At 27.5% G+C, this 14,904-nt stretch overlaps 1 protein-coding gene across 1 annotated transcript in view; it reads left to right on the top strand.

Annotated features, from left to right (window-relative positions):
- The first annotated feature begins 445 nt into the window (after positions 1 to 445).
- LOC107454545 (neural cadherin) overlaps positions 446 to 14,904 on the top strand; it is a 500,390-nt gene continuing 485,931 nt past the window's right edge. The window contains exon 1 of the mRNA XM_071180540.1: positions 446 to 856. The gene's annotated coding sequence lies outside the window, so the exon portion shown is untranslated. The remainder of the gene's footprint in view (positions 857 to 14,904) is intronic.

The raw sequence follows: 14,904 nt of genomic DNA, 5'->3' as shown, positions 1-14,904 counted from the left end.
TATATCTAGAAATCTTAATGCAAAATTAATGTAAATTCTTCTAATGATTTTTATTACGCTTCCTCGCATTTCAAATTACGACTACGAGAGCTGATATTCTAGGCAATTCCACTAACCTAATAATCTTCAAAAACATATTAATTAGTATCAATAACTACAGCGCTATTTTAAAATTATCTAGAATAACTCGGTGTGGATGTTTTGTTATTATTATTTTTTTAATCAACGTTGAGGAATAACAATACGCAAAAAAGGTAAATTCGCCAAACATTTTTTTTCTTTCTTTTTAGCATTACGAGAGCTGATCTTCCAGGCAATTCCAATGACCTAATAATCCACGAAAATATCATTCCAAATATTATGTAAATCGGGGGGATGGGGTGGAAAAGGACAGTTTGGAAAAGACCTATTCTTTCCACCCACACTTTACAACCGGCCGTGAGTGACGTCATGACATTCACTTCTTTGAATAATGTAGGCACGGGGCTCTTATAACAGCCGCGCGTACCCCCCACTCTTCAGATACGAGCAAACGATCGAGGAGTTTCACCTTTTTGCCGACGGCCGCCATACCGGTAAAGAACGAAAAGGAACGATTTTTTGTTGTTGTTGATCTCATACTCCTCAGTGAAATCTTGCGGTGGAGGATAGCTGGAATACCCCAGTGTCACAGAGTCGTTTCTTTGCGAAGCATCTAAACCGGAACCTGCAGCAGATGCAGTGAGTTAAAGTGATGATGCAGAGAAAAAAATAAAAAGCAGCTCACCCTCCTCTCTTCTCTATCACCCAGGATACGCAAGAGAAGAACACTATAAGGATTATTTATTTATTTACTTTTTTATGTATCTTTATTTGGGTAAGTTTATAATCTTAATCTTAATCCCTCTCCATTATTATAACTGTTATTTTTTTCTTTTCTGCAACTCGTGAAGGTATATGCACGGGGCGAGTTGATGATATAAAAATCAATTTTTATTCTTCTTATTATTGCTTCTTAAATAATAAGTCAGTAAATGATTACTGATTTTACACATAGACAGGTGACAGTTATATTTTTATTCCTGGTGAAATTATTATTACCATTTATGTAAGGTAATTGTTAGTATAATTTCACGAAGTGATTTGTTCATAGAGCTTCTCTTCATGTTTAGATTTTCCTCAAATTTAATTGAACCCTATACGATCACCTAATTGTGTTCAAAAGATAATTTAAAAATATTGAATACATAATTAATATTGTTTTTAATTAATGTTGCTTCCTATACTAGCATTATATCTATGGGTGACTAAGAGACAGAATCTCTGGTAGGGTGTTTTTCCAACCATACTCTTTAGAGGAGGGATCGAATCAATCGCTTTTTTTTTGTTTTTGTTCCTTCAAAAAAATTCTTTTTTTATAAATTTAATTTTTTTTTTAAACTCATAATACTTTAAACATATTCATTTATTCCTGTTATTATTTCTGCTATTCTGCTGTGTACTATCATCCATAGAATAATTGGAATACTGGAATTATTCCATAGATGTCTAAGAAACAGAATATCTGAAAGGGTGGTTTTCCAGCCATATTCCTAAGCGGAGAGCTGGAATCAATCGCTTATTTCTTTTTTGTTTTTGTTTCCTCAAATATACTTTTTCTCCCCTTCATAATTATAAATTTGGATTTTTCTTAAAACTTGTGATACTTTAAACATATTCATTTGTTCTTTTTTTATTATTTATGCTATTCTGCAGTATACTATAATCGATAGAATACTAGAATTATTCTATAGATGGCTAAGAAACAGAATCTATGGAAGGGTGTTTTTCGAACTGTAATCTTTGGAAGAGAGCTGGAATCAATCGCTTTTTTTTTTGTTTTTATTCCTTCAAATATATTTTTTCTTTATAAATTTAAAATTTTGATTTTCTTAAAACTCTTAATACTTTAAACATAATAATTTATTCCTGTTAATATTTTTGCCATATACTATCAATAATAGAATAATTAGAATACTAGAATTATTCCATAGATGTCTAAGAAACATAATATTTGGAAGGGTGCTTTTCCAGTAATATTCTTAAGCAGAGAGCTGGAATCAATCACTTATTTCTTTTTTGTTTTTTTTCTTCCTTCAAATACACTTTTCACCCCTTCATAATTATAAATTTAGATTGTTCATAAAACTTGTAATATTTTAATCATATTTATGTTTTCCTTTTATTATTTCTGCTATTATGCAGTATATTATAAATCCATAGAATACTAGAATTATTCTATAGATTGCTAAGAATCAGAATCTATGGAAGGATGTTTTTCCAACCATAATCTTTAGAGGCAAACTAGAATCAGTCTCTTATTTTTTTTTTGTTCCTTCAAATATGTTTTTCCTTTATAAATTTAATACTTTTATTTTTGTTAAAACTTGTAATACATATCTAATTTATTCCTGTTATTATCTCTGCTATTCTGCCGTATACTATCATCCATAGAATAATTAGAATACTAAAATTATTCCATGGATGTCTAAGAAACAGAATATCTGGAAGCGTGCTTTTCCTGCCATATTCTTTAGCGCAGAGCTGGAATCAATCACTTATTTCTTTTTTGTTTTTATTTCCTCAAATATACTTTTTCCCTTCATAATTATAAATTTGGATTTTTATTATAACTTGTCATACTTTAAACACATTCATTTGTTCTTTTTTATTATTTCTGCTATTCTGCAGTATACTATAATCCATAGAATATTAGAATTATTCTACAGATAGCTGAGAAACAAAATCTATGGAAGGGTGTTTTTCCAACTGTTCTCTTTAGTGGAGAACAGTAATAAATCACATATTTTATATGTTTTTGTTTTCTCAGATGCATCGTTTTTTTTGCAATTAGAAATTTTGAGTTTTGTTAAAACTTTAGCTTTAAAAATGTACATGTGTTCTTTTTATCAGTCTCCTTTTCTGCATTATAGTCTCTTTCTGCATTAGTCTCCTTTTCTGCATTTCTTTTATTATTTCTTCTTCTCTGTAGTACATTCTCTTCCTTAAAATAATAGAATTATTAAGACAGAATTATGAGAAATAGAATCTCTTTAGGGTTGTTTTTCCAACCATAATTTTTAATCGACAGTAAGAATCAATAACTAATTTTTTATTTGTTTTTTCTTTCTTTCGGATACATCTTTTTTCATAATTATAAAGTTTGATTTTAATTAAAACTTTTAATACTTTAATAACGTAAGTACGCTTTCACCTTTCCAATAGAATACTTTATTGTTATTTTGCAGTATTCTATTGTCTATGGAATACTGGAATTATTTTATGGGTTGTTGAGAAACATAATCTCTGGCAAGGTGTTTTTGCAACAATAATTTTTAGTGGAAACCAAGAATAAATAAATTATTTCACACTTGTTTTTGATCCTTCATTTTGATCTTTGATTAGTTTTTTGTTAGAAAACTATAAATTTTGATTTTTGATAAAACATGTAATGCTTTAAAACCTTTTTTAGTATTATTCTTTCTTCTATTATTCTGTTGTACAGCATTCTAAAATTATTTTATGGGTTGTTAAGAAACACAATCTCTGATGTTTGCTCAACTATTCACTTTAGTGGAGATTAAGAACAAATTAAATTATTTTCCCCTTGTTTTGTTTCTTTATATTGATCTTTTTTTCCCTGTTTTCTAATTTATAAATTTTTGATTTTTTATAAAACTTGTAATACTTTAAACATATTCATTTATTATTATTCATTCTGTTATTCTGTAATATTCTGTTGCCTAAAATTCTAGAATTATTTTATGAGTTGCTAAGAGACAATATCTGATGTTTGTTCAACTGTTCACTTTAGTGGAGATTAAGAACAAATCAAATATTTTTTACTTGTTTTGTTTCTTCATATTGATCCTTCTTTCCCTGTTTTCTAATTTATAAATTTTGATTTTTGATAAAACTTGTAATACTCTAAAATATTTTTCTTTACTATTATTTCTTCTTAAAATGTATAATTATAAAAAATGTGAAAGAAATATGAATCGAAATGAACAAAGCAAATGAAAAATAATTTATGTATGTAATTTAACTTTATAAAACATCTTTGCATTAGTTCTGTTTCAAAGCAACGCATGAAATACTGAAATTCTAGTATTCGATTAACAATTAAATCGTTCAGGATAACAGAACCAATAACAAAAATTAATGCTTTAAATTATTAGAAGTCTTAAAAAAATCGAAATTTTATCAATTTTAAGAAAGTGAAAGAAAGATCAATTTGAAGAAACGAAAAAAATAAGAAAAAATTTGTTCAGTTCTCCACTAAAGTTAGAAAAACCTCATATCAGAGTGTTTTGAAGACACCCATAAAATAATTCTACTATTCTATAGGTAATAGAATACTGTAAACCAGCAATAGTAATATACTCAATAATAGTATTTTCTTTATAAGAAAATTTTTATAAGTTTTATCAGAAATGAATATTTTTAATTATGAAAAATTGTTTTAGTAAAATGAATGTCAAGGAACAAAAAATAATGAAAAATAATTTATTTGTTCTAGTTTCCTACTGAAGATTATATTTAGAATAACACTGCAGCAGAGATGCGGTTTCTCTACAACACATAAAATAATTCTACTATTCTCTATGCAAAATAATTTTTGATAAAATTTGCAATATCTTAAAAACAATTTTTCAATATTGTTATTACTTCAATTATTCTGAAGTATTCTATAGTTTATAGAATATTAGAATATATAGTTTATAGAATCAAGTTTGATTTTTGATTAAACTTGTAATATTTTAAAAACATTTTATTATTATTATGATTTCTGCTACTTAAGTAGGATTATTTGGTCTACAGAATGCTAGAATTTATTTTATGGGTTACAGAGAAACAAAATAACTGCTAAAGATATTTTTTCACATATACTTTTCAGTAGAGGGCTAGAACAATTAAATTATTTTTCATTTGTTTTTAATGCTTCATATTCATATTTCTTTCGCTTTTTCCATTGTTATAAATTTCGATTTTTGATCAAACTTGTAATATTTTAAAAAAAGCATTTTATTATTATTATTTCTGCTTTTATGTAGGGTCTTTGGTCTATAGAATGTTAGAATTTATCTTATGGGTTACAGAGAAACAAAATAACTGCTAAAGACATTTTTTCACATATACTTTTCAGCGGATAGCTGGAATGATTAAATTATTTTTCATTTGTTTTTAATGCTTCATATTCATATTTCTTTCGCTTTTTCCACAGTTACAAATTTTGATTTTTGATGAAACTTGCAATATTAAAAATAAAAAAATAAAAACATTTTATTATTATTATTTTCGCTTTTTTGGTGATATAAATGTTAAGAATGCCATAATTATTTCATGGCTTGCAGATAAACAGAATTCCTGGTAAAGTTTTTTTTTTTTTTCATTTACTTTTCAGTAAAGGAATAAATTTTTATCCATTAGTTTTTGATGTTTTATATTATTATATCTTTCGCTTTTTCTACAGTTATGAATTTCGATTTTTGATCAAAATTGTAATAGTTTAAAAACTTTTTATTATTGTTATTTCTACTATTATTTTGGATTCTTTGGATGCAGAATACTCGAATTATTTTAGGGATTCCCGAGAAACGAAATATCTGGCAGGGTGTTTTTCCAATAATTTTTAGCAAGAAAATAGTACAAATTAATAATTTTTCATTTGTTTCTGTTGTCACTTTTTTCAAAATTATAAGTATTCATTTTCGATAAAACTTATAATATTTAAACAAAAAATCATTTTTAATTTCCTTACTGCTGCATGGTTTATGGCATTCTATGGCCAATGGAATTCTAAGTTTAATTTTTGTGTTGCTGTGAAACATAATCCCTGGCACCAAATTATTCTTCATTTGTTCTTATTCCTACAATCTCATATTTTTTCAGTTTTTTTTTTTTGTAATCATAAAAGTTAATTCGTAATTAAATCGGTAAGAAGTTATTATAAATACTCTAACTTATATTTTTGTTGCTTTCATTACTTCTTGAATTTTTAAATGTATGATTTATTTATTATGTAACTGCTTTTTTTTTAGAATTATCTAGTAATATTTGATAAACAAATATATGAAATGCATCAATTATTCAAAAAAATTAAAACCTTCATTACATTTTAATTTGTAAATATTTTGTAGAATAAATACTTGTTTATTTAACAAAAACATTTTGCTTTCCATGCTTGAAAAATTTAATTCTATTTAAAAAAATTATGTTTATGAAAAATCATTTTTTTAAAATTCGTAATTTTTTAGCTTTTTAAACGATACTTTTTACATACTTTTTGCTCATTTTTTTCTATAAATATTTAATTATTATTTATTGGTTTTTTAGAGAACTCAAATAAAGTTAACATAATTACTTTTTTGCAAATATTGAGAAAGAGTAGACATAAATAGTTGTCCATGTTCATTATTTTATTTTTTGTCACTGAACATAAACGAAGCTTAAATTCGAGCTGTTTGTTAAATAAAACTGATAAATGAATACATAAAATTTACAATGTTTTCTTACATGCTTATTGTCAACACATTTTTATAAAGGAAGTTTGTTTTTTTTCATTTTAGAACCTATTGCTGTGAGCTTCTTCAGTTTTACCCCATGTTATTCAATAGTGAAATTGCACTTAGATCTTAGATTTCAGCACGTATTTACCCAAAAAATGATACGGAATATAGATACAATATATATTTAGAAGACATAAGTTGATTGTATGTTTGAAAAAGTAAATAGTATTGAAATGTGTAAAAATAATAACTGAATTGCAGTGGTTAAAAACTTCTTTTCTTTTTTTTCTTCGAAAAGGATTTTTCTTTTCAATATATTTTTATTTATTTCAAAATCAAATTAACCACGTACCCATAAAGACAAATATGGGCCCCAAAACTACCAGTTGTTTTGATCACATAGTAAATATTTTGAAATTAACTTTTCGATGATTACATGAGGGGAGGGGCATTTTTCTCTATATACTTTATATAATTTTGATTTTAACCGTCGTTGAACAGCCGACCCAATTTTTGTGTTTACGATTACTAATGTTCAACTCCGAAGCCTTGTCATTTTGAACCCAATCCAGAAGACAAGGGAACTTCTGGATCAAGTATTGGGAGAAATTTACCTTCGCAGAGGACTTTTTTTGATGGTACTGACCCGCATTTTCGTTACAGGGAGAGGAAGACCACGAAAACCTTCCTCGGTTAGCCGGACGGCAAAGAGACTCTAACCCATGATCCGTCTACCAATGAGGATATTTCACGTCAGCACTGTGGTCGGTGCAACCCGGATGCTGATTCGTATCGACCAGCCATTGCTGGGATTCGAACTCGGCTCACCTCATTAGAAGGCGAACGCTCTAACTACTGAGCCATCGCGGCTCTATATGCTTTATATAGGAAAAAATGCATTCTGATAGCAAATGCATTTGCTATCAGAATGATTTGCATGAAATTTTTTTTTTCTATGTCACCTTGGCAGCATAAATGAAACTCAGGCCTATATTTTAGAAATTAAACATCACTATTGCTACGAATTCAGTAAGATATAATTTGATACATTACTAATAAAACTTTTTCTGTGTAAGGTTCATTCAACTAATCTGGTGCAGAAAATATTTTTTTATTCTTTTGCATTAAATTATAAAACTGACTAATCAAAAGATGTGTAATGTGCTTGTTTCGGAGTAAATAAATATTAAAGATCGAATTTATTTGATCAAAATACAGAATATGTTTTTTCAAAGCTGGATTCTCATAGTTTTCTGTTCAGCAAATCAAACCAATATCAGGGATGTTTAAAATTTAGAAATCACATTTAGTTGGTTTTTGAAAGTAAATACTTTTAACCGCAAGCTTCATTCAAGTAAACAGACTTAAATACATTATTTTTACTTTCAGCAATTACTTCTAATTTTTCTATTTGAATACATTAGAAATAAAATTACTTCCAGTGGATTTCTATGAAGAGGAAAAAAATCCCATTTTACGCTTTTTAGGATAAAGACTTTACGTACAAAATCATGAAAAAATAGTTCTTCCAGTTATACAACTAAACGCTCCCGACAAGGCAAATATTTGTGTCTGGCCAGTTTTAATTTTATTCTAATGCTTGGTCTAGTTTTCGGAATGTTTAAATACGTAAAAATACTTCATAGTGTTTTTGCTAGAATGAATTAGATGTTTTATATTAAATAAGCATCTAATTTGATTTCTTTTTCTAAAAAAAATATTTTCTTTTTAATGACGGGATACAGAAATATAAAATTTATACAATAAATATGCAATTAAAATACAAACTTCGAAACCATTTTTTTATTTGAGTCAGTTTATTGTATGAAACATCGCAAAAGGTTTTTCATTGCTGCCATCACAAATTTGAATTTTGCTCCTATGTATTTATATATATATTTATAACCGTCGTTGAACAGCCGACCCAATTTTTGTGTTTAGGACTACTAATGACTACTTACGACTACCAATCCATAGGACAAGGGAAAGCCTGGATCAAGTATTGCGAGAAATTTGCCTTCGTTGAGTACTTTTTGATGCAACTAACCTGAATTTGCTTTACATGGAAAGAAAAACCATGAAAACCTCCCACGCTTAGCCTGGTGGCAAGGGGACTCTAACCCATGATCGGTCTGCAACTGAGGATATGTTACGTCAGCACTGTGGTCGGTGCAAGCCGGATGTGGAATTCGTATCAACCAGCCATCGCTGAGATTCGAACTCGGTTCCCCTAGTTGGAAGTTGCACGCTCTATCCCCTGAGCCATCACGGCTCTGCGACTATCTATAAAGCATTTTCACTAATAAATATAATGGCTGAATGCAGAAAGACATATTTTATTCGTAAATTTTATTACCAATACAAACCGTAAATTTTATAACCAATTAATTTTATCCAGCCAATTTATTCTTAAATAGTAAGGTTTGGAACATTGCAAAAAAATTTTTTTGATCCGCTTTCACAAATTCCAATTTTAACCTGATACATAAAATATTTTTATAAATATATTTATTGGCTAGATACGAAGTTACACATTCTACTCATAAACTGTAAACTCACTTTTTTTTTCAAAAAAAATATTAATTTATAAAATTTAATTATTTTAGTTACAAAGTATCCAGTATCCTTACGGCTATACGATTAAAGTTAAATATTTAAATTGAATCTGTAATTTATAATCATTTGATTTATAATCTTTTAATTTATAATGTATATTAAATAGACTAACTGAATTATCCGGAGTTTTTCAAACAGCCGACGTCATTGTGCAATGCGTAGGCTTATTAGAAAAATCTCCAGTATTTTCTATCCACCCTGACCCTATCTAGGTTTATTTGCAATGAGCCTATATACTTTTAGGCTATTTAGAAACTTTATCATTCATTACTGAATTAATCTTATTTGTTTAAAGCATCTTGCTTCAAACCCAGAATAGTGAATGCTTATTATAAATAGCCTTATTAAAGGTTTATTACTATAAGCATAAGCAAATTGACTCTGATTATTTTTTGGCACATTTTCTTAGTAATCAGAAATCGAATAGTTGATTATAATAAGCATAAAAATGTTTGGCTGATTAAACAAAATGGAATATTTTTACGATTAGCCTGGTGCGAAGAAAAATGCTGGCTATGTATTAGCTGGATCCTATCAATTAGCCTACAATGTGTACAAACAAAACAATGTTTAATTACTACTTTTCATTTAAAGTTTTACACTCAGCCTTTCTAATTATTAGGAATAAATTTTTTTTAGAAAGCAAAAAAACCTAGTTTATTATACCTGTAGCTATTTTTGTTGCTTCCAATAATTATTCACCTACTATTAGTTCATACTCTCCCATATATCTTGTTCAAATTTTCAATCGTTAATAAAATACTTTTTACTCATCCACTCAACTTGAAATACATTTTTTTTTGAACCTGCAGTGGATGACACTTGGTGTTAAGACAGTTTTTTCAAATATTAATTCATTAATTTAATTTAATTAATTAATTTTAGTTTTATATGGGAGAAATTTTTTTAATTATTTAATAAAAAGTAACTAAAATCAAATTTTTCTTTGTTAACCTAAGTAGGAATTGGCTTTAAATTTTTTTTTCTATATTACTTGTTTTGAATTGTTAAGTTTCTTATTGATCTTGTAATTTAATGGAATCAAATTTAAATTATGCATGAAGCACCGTCACCAATTTTACTTTAATATACACTATTACCTGTCAGCCATTAAGTGCTGGGAGTAAATGCGTAATTATCTTCCTGAATAGGGCACTTATTTTATAAAGTGGTTTTTTGACTTGTACTTGTTACATTAATTTGAAATGAATAATTACGACGTGAACTTTAACGTTTATGAAAAGTCTCGCTTTTTCATTAGATTTGGAAGAATAAAATAAAACTATGTGGTCAGGCAAGGTAAAGTGGGTATAAAATCAAACTTTTTTTAAGGAAGGCTCTAAAACCAAACTATTAAATTTATTTTACTGAAAATTTTGATGAATTTTATATACATTGAATTCATATTGTATAAATTTAGGGCATGACTTACATGTTTTGTTAGATTGTTTTCTTACACAGGGTGCGTAGCGTTTTTAAAACGTGCTTATTTTTTGATTTACGTTTTTTAAAAGCCCTTAAAGGTGCTTTTTTTATTCGGGGTTTGTAAAAAATTCTTAATTTTCTATCTTTTAAAAAGTATTCTTTCTTTGCCGTGTCGATTGTCGTTCTAAATTACAAAAATTGCATGATTTTTACAATTTTCTCTGTATCATAAACTAGTTGTTTTATCATGATTATGTAAAGTTTTTGAAAATGTTTTTCAATTTTATTGATTTTTTATTTATAAATTAACAACTTTAAAAGATAAAAAAAATAATTTTTATTACTGCACAGATCCTAATTATGATTTTTGTTTTGGAAACTGATTAACAATATTTTTTGAGTGCTTAAAAAGTACTTAAAAGGTACTTATTATTATTTTTTTGTTGAAAAATCAGGCTATGCACCCTTTTACAGTAACACATTCAAAAGAACATGTTTTGATATACTCATTTTACCTCCCGAGTGGGGTAAATGGGTATAGTTCTGAAATTAGTATATATTTCACTAAAAAAACATATGTAAATATTGTTTCAGAAATAAAATTGATCTTAAATAAATGTATCATGATTATATATATATTTTTAAAAAAACCCCTAAAAAATACATTTTTCCGTATTGTTAGAGTTAATGTTAGTGGCTATCAAAATTAGGTTTCATTTCGGAAGCAGTATATTTCGCAGAACTCTACACAATTTTGTCAAAAAAGCAAGAAAAGTGTAATAGTTTTTGGTTTATTTGAAATATAAATGATAGTGTAAAAATTAATATCTATAATTGTGTTTTTACTATTAATAGCAGATCCGTATTTACACTGGTGTCAGAAATTAAGAGAATTTGTATACTGGGTCGATTATCTCTAGAATTAGTTTACCGATTTTAATGAAATTTGATATGTACATACAGTGATACAATTCCAATACAAAACAACAAGGTCCAATACAAAACAAATAACCATTCAAAAAGTGTAATGCACACACATAATCTTGCGTAACACTCATTGGAATCGGAAGGTATGAAATTGTCACAGGACAATTCAGGCTGATTGCCACAGGAAATAATAAAGTGCCTTATTTCAAGTATGAAATCACGCTGCTATGCCTGTATATCTGTAAGAGGGGACCATAGCCTCTATTGATAAATTTTTTTATGTGCTTATTCTGCAACCGCTGTTCCATACCTTCTTACTCCAACGAGTGTTACGAAAGATCATGCGTGTGTATTACAATTGTTGAATGGTTATTTGTATTGTATTGTATCAATGCATGTACAGATCAAATTTCATTAAAATCGGTCTAGTAGTCTTAGCGATAATCGACCAAGTCTGCGAATTCTCTTAATTTCTTACACCAATGTATATTGCATTTAGTTCCTTTAAGGAAATTGTTTTGTTTTCCAAGAAAGAACTGCCCTATAAACATAAAAACTTGCGTGAAAACTTATCTACATTTTGAAATATGCTCATTAAGTTGTACCATTATGCTATTTTGGTAATTTTCTTTTAAATGTATACTATGTCTGTCATAGTGTTATTCCTCCCCCTCTAATCATTCTTCTCTTTAAAAAAATAAAATTTAAAAGAAATTTTATTTTTAGTGTTAAAATTACTATGTAAGGCTATAATCACAAGTAAGTTATTTTTTAGTTAATTGATTATAAAATATAAGCATTAGATAACCTCAAGAGCAAACACAGAAGTAAAAAAAATGATCCCAATCATACTTAGCTAAGCCTAACCAAAGCCTAACAACACTTAGCTAAGCCTAACCTAAGCCTAACAATACTTAGCTAAGCCTAACCTGAGCCTAACAACACTTAGCTAAGCCTAACCAAGTACCCACTTTATCGAACCTCAGAAAACAATTCATAATAAATAGAATTTTGAAATTTATTCCTAAATTTCTATGTAGATTTATTCGATGTCCCTCCACCAGTTTAAACAACAATTAATTGTTTCTGACAGTTTTTAATGATATTAGAAAGAAAGTTCACGAATACCTTAAACTAACATTATAAGTTGATTATTAACAGATAGTTTGTAAACGTTAAATTTTTTTTATCAGTTTCTAAAATTGAAATTAAAATGTTAGCTACAATCCCAGCAAATGTTTCTAAAAATATGAAATAAATTATCTCAATTTAAAAGGAGAAAATATACGTTTTCTTAACACATACCCACTTTATCCCATGTACCCACTTTACCCCACTTGACCCTCACCTTTCAAATGAAATGCAATTACTGACAATTTTTAAAGAAGCTTATTATAACTTATTAACTAGCTACTAACAAAAAAACCCAGTTAAGACTGAAATTTTTTTTGAAGCAATGCAAAGTGATGAAAAAGCATATATCTTTTCTAAAAGAGTATATTTTTTCCCTTATCATTTTAACAGCATGTATAAAAATATCATATATTCGAGATAAATAGTATTCAATACTATTAATTTAGTCAGAGGTATTTTGATACATTACTTATAATAATTTTCTTGCGTACGATTTAGATAATGTTTAGTTGAATTAGAGCAGAAATGTAATTTAAAACAATTCCTCAAATTCGCCCATTCTGCAATACGTGAGAAATTTTTAACGATATTAATTTTATAAATTTATGCCTAAATTTGTATAAATTATACTACCTAGAAAAATCTAATAAAGATTTATTTTTTAAAGAGATTATCAAGCATATATAAATATTTTATATTTTAAATCAAATTCAAATTATTACACGGAACTATAACTGAAAAAGGATTTTATAAAAAAAAGCTGATTTTTTTAAAAGTATATCATTGGTATTGAAACATAAGCTAGACTTGTGAATAAACGCTACAAGAAGATTTTGAGTAACGAATTTTTTAATCTTGAAAATACTCGTGTAATTAAAATGCGGCAGATTTAATGAACAAAATTTCAAATATTAAATTTTTAATAAATATTATTTCTTGTATTTATTCGAAATATTACTTAACTACGTTGAAAAATAAAAATACAAACAGAAAATATTTAATATTAATAAATTTTTAGAGTTATTAAGAATCAGAAGTTGTTCACTCAATAAATTAAATTTCAGCTGAAATAAATGAACGGGTTGCTAAATAAGTGATTAGCTGAAATTAAGTGTAAGTTTTTTTTTCCATAGATTTTATCAAACTATAAGTTCACTCGTAAGTTCTTTTCAAGTAGTCATGCTCAAAATATCAATAACTATATCATTAACTTTAATATCATTAACTTTACTATCATAAATCAGAATATCATTAACTTTAATTATCAATACAATTAATTTAATTTATTTGAGAAAAAAATTGAGATCATTTCACAATATTCATGTGAATACACTGTTAGAATTTTCATTCTAAAATAACGGTAAAGTAACTGGCAGTAGTCTGTTCATACAATTAAGCGTAAAGTTTACGGTAAAGAACATTTTTTACCAATGCGGTTTTGTTACTAATATAGTTAAAAAAAACATGAATCCAAAACTATACCGTTTTTAACCATTTACAACTAGCATGGTTTAAAAACAGTAAAAAAAGAAATTTAATTGAACATAGGAGCTAGGATTTCTTTAGGTAATGGCCATTGGAGCTAGATTGTGGTTGAGTTGTGTTTCATCAAATGAACCATAGAATGTGATTAAATTAGTTTTTCTGGTTGTTTAACCTATCGTAGGAGATGGGAAATACTAGACTTTTTTGTGTTAAGCAGCTTTATGTTGCTGCCATCTATGCGTGAATGAGAGTATCGTGTTCTAATAGTCCAAGGTCACAAATTGGGGTGTGCAGGACACTAGAAACTCTTCATGTCTTGAAGGGAATGAAGGAAATATTGTGGTGTCGGCCATGAGATTAGCAGATCAACCCTCTCGGTTATATTATGTAGCCAGCTGAAAGGAACTAAGTGACTTCATTAGATGGGTCTAGCTCAGGGGTCGCCAAACTTTTTTGATCATCGACCCCTATATAATTTTTCGAAATCTCCATCGACCCCCACAAAAGTAATTTTCTGTTAATTAAAATAAAACTCTATTAGATACTGTGTTTGTACATTTATTTTATGATTTTAAACATTTATTAAAGTAATAGTACATTGTGTAACAATAGTTTTATGAAAAATATATTAATATTGAAATTTAAATACCTTATTATTAAATAATAAGTAATTATGCATAAGTAGATATAATAAGTAAAGTAACTAAAGATTTACTGCTTCTTGATCAATGAGATGGGTGTGCCTGGTGTTTTTTTGCAAGGTTCGCTCTAAAGACACGTTATTTCTTAG

The sequence above is a fragment of the Parasteatoda tepidariorum genome, chromosome 4 (assembly GCF_043381705.1).
Source record: "Parasteatoda tepidariorum isolate YZ-2023 chromosome 4, CAS_Ptep_4.0, whole genome shotgun sequence".
NCBI lineage: Eukaryota > Metazoa > Arthropoda > Arachnida > Araneae > Theridiidae > Parasteatoda > Parasteatoda tepidariorum.
Note: the sequence above shows the minus strand (reverse complement) of the source record. Positions and strands in the feature narration are given on the sequence as shown.